General features: G+C 69.0%; 1 non-coding gene across 1 annotated transcript; it reads right to left on the bottom strand.

The window, feature by feature from the left end:
- Nucleotides 1–315: 315 nt before the first annotated feature.
- Nucleotides 316–479, bottom strand: LOC140650424 (U1 spliceosomal RNA). The gene has a single exon (XR_012041991.1). It is a non-coding gene; the product is annotated as a U1 spliceosomal RNA (small nuclear RNA).
- Nucleotides 480–4,305: the final 3,826 nt, after the last annotated feature.

The following is a 4,305-nucleotide window of genomic DNA, read 5'->3' as shown; positions in this document are numbered from 1 at the left end:
GCGGGGCGGCACCGCGGCGGCCCGGCCGCAGCACCTGGTTCACCGAGCGCCGGCGGGCGGGGGCGCCGCGGGGCAGCGCCGAGCGAGGAGCGAGCGTGCCGGCTCCGCCGCCTGCAGCGGCCCGGGACCCGATCGCGGCGCCGCAGGGGAACGGCGGAGCGCGGCCGGGAGAGGCCGCTGCAGAGACCGACCCGAGCTCGGCCCGCGCGATGCGGCCGGGTCACAGCGGCGGTAGCGTACGGGGTACGGGAAACACCCGCACTATGTGAGGGGAACGCAGCACCCACACCAGTCTGTCGTTACACTAGGCCGAGCCAGGGGAGAGCGCGAACGCAGTCCCCCACTACCACAAATTATGCAGTCGAGTTTCCCGCATTTGGGGAAATCGCAGGGGTCAGCACACCCGGAGTGCAGGGGATGAGCCTCGCCCTGGGAAAACCACCTGCCTGATCATGGTGTCTCCCCTGCCAGGTAAGTATGCACCAACACCGCCGCCGCCGACACACACACCCGCCCACCCACGCACACCACACGGACACCGCGCCAACCACGCACACCCCCGACACACGCCGCCCCCGCGCCTCCCCGCACCCGCGCTCCGCCGCCGCGCACCGCCCACGCAGCGCTGGCCCACGCCCGCGGGCGGCGTCTTGGCGGCGCGGGGCCGTCCCGACAGCCCGCGCGGTGCCTGATCTGCATGGACACGCCCCCTCCCGCAGCGCCCCGCCCCGCCCCGCCCCTGGCGGCTCGGAGCGGCCCCGGCCGGCAGCGCCGCGATCTGCACGGCCCCGCCCCTCCCGCGAGGCCCCGCCCCCGAGGCCCCGCCCCGCCTCCTCCGCCCGGCCAGTGCCGCCCCGCCCGCGGGAGCGGATCCCGGAGCCGCGGGAAGGACGCGCCGTGCGGGGCGCTGGGCCCCTGCTGGCGCCGGCGGGACCCGGGGCCGGGCCGTGGGCGAGACCCGGCTCCCGGCAGCCGTCGGCCTCCCGCGGCCAGCGGCGGGCAGAGGGCAGCTGCCCGCGGCCACGGGCGAACGACCGGGAGCGGCCACATCCCCGTCGCCTGGCGCAGGCGGCTCCGCAGGGGCGCACCGGGAGGCTCCAGCCGGCGCCTCTTCTGTCCGGATGGTTCACCCCTTCCTCAGTTACATCTCGCTGCGGCTCTTGCGTCGTGCTGGCGCCTACTTCCTAGCGGCGCAGGCCTGAAAAGGCCCACGAAGCGCTCGCTGGTTTACTGCCGCCGTGCCCCGCTGAGGCGTACGGGCTCACGCCGACCTGCTCGGAAAGTCGGCAGTTACGGCAGGAGGGCCACCGACGCCCTGGGAGCTCAGGATCCATCGCTGCTGGGTCGCTGCTGTCCCGCCACCCGCTCTTGCTGCTAGGCTTTAGAGTCATTTATAGCCATCAGCCCAAGCCCGTCCGCCTCCCCCCCGCTCCCCTCCGCTCCCCTCCCCTCCCCTCTCCTCTCCTCTCCTTTCCTCTCCTTCTTCTTCTTCTTCTTCTTCTTCTTTTCTTCTTCTTTTTTCTTCTTTTCTTCTTCGTCTTCTTCTTTTCTTCTTCGTCTTCTTCTCTTCTTCTTTTCTTCTTCTTCTTCTTGTTTTCTTCTTCTCTTCTTCTTCTTCTTCTTCTTCCTCCTCTTCTTCCTCTTCTTCTTCTCTTCTTCTCCTCTTCTTCCCCATCCCCTGATGCACTCAGCGTCGTTCCTCCGGCCTCCACTTGCGCCATCCAGGCCTCGTTCCAGCCTCTCACACCCCAGTTTGCTTCAGCGTAGTATCAGCTGAGCCCCCACATACACGACCACCAGCGTTAACAAACCCAACCAGACCTCCCTGCTGTCCCGCGTGTTCTCGTAGTCACTTTCTAGCTCAAACGGAATCCGATACGTAGCGGCGGCAGCAAGGCTTGCTAAAGCCTCAGCCGCAAGCTGTGACCTTTCACCCACGTACGCTGACCCTACGCTGACCTTTTACTCAGCTACGTGAAGGAAGGCCCCGGAACCGGCGCAAGCCAGAAGGAGAAGGTAGCCAGCCCCACCGGCAGAAGCTGCATCCCTTGAAAGAAGAAAAGGAGCGGCCCGCCCGGAGACAGAGAAAGGATCCAATGAGGAGCAAGAAGACCCCAGACCCAAATATTGCTCTTGGGCCGAACCCTCGCGCGTGGGGAGGGGAACTCAAGCTGTCAGGGTACGATTGCCCAGGGGTTCCTTTGTTGGGGGTCCCTCTCCGGAGGCACCCGCCTCGAGCTGTTTTCACCCGTGTACCACTCAACAAATTCGTCTGGCGTACGTCGTATCGGAGACTCTGCTTCGGGAAACCCCGGGTCGAGCCAGAGGGGAGAGGAAGCGCCCGAGAGCGAGCGTGCGTGCGAGCGAGGAGTCGAACGGGGGCACCCGGCAGCTCCGTGGGGCTGCCGCCGCGAAGGGACGCGGCGCGAGCAGTCCAGGTCTCGGGTGCGCGTGCGACCCCCTGAACGCTGCGTGAGTGCTGGGGCAGCGGCTTCTCCTTCAACACAAGCAGTTTTCTTCTCCATCCTCCCATGCCCCGCAGCCATCCCCACCGGGCAAAACGTTTTTTCCTCCCAATATTTCATGCAGTATCTGAAGTTTAGCTTGAATGTTACGTGCAGCCGTTTCTATTCTATGACCCTGCCCTGCACACGTGCAGCACGTGCTGTTGTCCCACACCCCCGGCCCACGTGGGAGCAGCCAGCACGTCCCCGAGCGCCGCTCCGCTCTGCCGGTACCAGGGCTTGTGTCACCACAGCCGGGAGGCTGGAATGGCATCACCCACAGCACCCGCCCCGTCCCACGGCAGGGGCCTCGGCAACAGCTCCTGCTGCGGCCGGTGCTCCGCGCGGGGAGGATGGCTCACGCAGGCGGGGGAAGCAGCGTGCGTGGGGCGGTTGCCACGTCGCTTCTTTGGTTACGCTTAATCGGCCGGTGGGTGTGTGAAACATGACCGGGGACGTTTTTGGCTCCAGAGGCACCGGGGACAAAACCCCCGAGAGTCCCAGGACCTCCCCGTGGCGGGGCGAGGTTTACGAGCCCAGCCAGCAACGCCCAGGCACCAGGAGAGCGATTAGGGGGCGGGCTCGTGTTTCCGAGGGAGCGCGAGGGCCCACGGGGTTACAGGCACGGATCGCTGGAGCTGGCGGGTCTGGGGTGCCGCGAGCGCCGGCGTTTACCGGCCCCTCGCCTTCCCCGTGGAGGGTGCACGGGCGCTTGCACGGCACCGTGTGCTCGTGGGCTGGCTCCCCCGCGGGTGCCTGCTCTGGCTGTGCCGCTGTCGGCACCCAGATCCCCACGGTCCCGGCACTGGGCGTTACTGGGCTGTGAACACTTTTGTCCATAGGTCTTGTAGGTGCCATCGTGCTGACCTGTACTGAAGCCCAGTACAAACCAGTACCACCCAGTAGGGTGTGCCCGGCTGCTGGAGCCCAGCCCAATGCCTGGGGACCCGGGGTCTCTGCCCCGGCTGAGGGACATGGCTCCCGCTTTCCCCTTTGCAGGTTCAGCCAGCAGCAGAGCTGAGCTCGTGTGTGCCAGACACCCCCGGACACAAACCCGGACAACAACCAGACACCCCCGGACACCCCCAGACACACATCTGGACACCCCTGGACACCCCCGGACACACCCCCGGACACCCCCAGACACCCCCGGGCACCCCCAGACACACACCCGGACACCCCCAGACACCCCCGGGCACACACCTGGACACCCCCGGGCACCCCAGACACCTCGGACACCGCCGGACACCCCCGGACTCCCCGCCGCAGGACACTGCCCCGGGCAGTCACACCGGCTGCCCCAGCCCTGGCGCTGCCCCACGGGGCCCCTCCCGCCGCTGGCCCCGCGGTGGCCGCGCTCTGCCGGCGCTGCGGCTCCAGCCCGCTCCCGCTCAGCTCTGCCAGATCAAGCCCCGCGCAGCACCGGGCCCGGTGGGTCCCGGTGGGTCCCGGTGCGGGCGGACAGGGGTCCCGCCGGGGCGCGGTGGCCGAGAGGCCCCGCGCAGCGCCGGGCGGTCGCTGCCGCCCCGCACGGGGCGTCTCGGGTGGGCGGGGCGGGGCGTTGCGGGAGGGGGCGTGTCCATGCAGATCAGGCACCGCGCGGGCTGTCGGGACGGCCCCGCGCCGCCAAGACGCCGCCCGCGGGCGTGGGCCAGCGCTGCGTGGGCGGTGCGCGGCGGCGGAGCGCGGGTGCGGGGAGGCGCGGGGGCGGCGTGTGTCGGGGGTGTGCGTGGTTGGCGCGGTGTCCGTGTGGTGTGCGTGGGTGGGCGGGTGTGTGTGTCGGCGGCGGCGGTGTTGGGGC

This window comes from Ciconia boyciana, chromosome 3 (genome assembly GCF_034638445.1).
Source record: "Ciconia boyciana chromosome 3, ASM3463844v1, whole genome shotgun sequence".
Classification (NCBI taxonomy): Eukaryota; Metazoa; Chordata; class Aves; order Ciconiiformes; family Ciconiidae; genus Ciconia; species Ciconia boyciana.
This window is presented reverse-complemented; position numbering and strand designations above follow the sequence as displayed.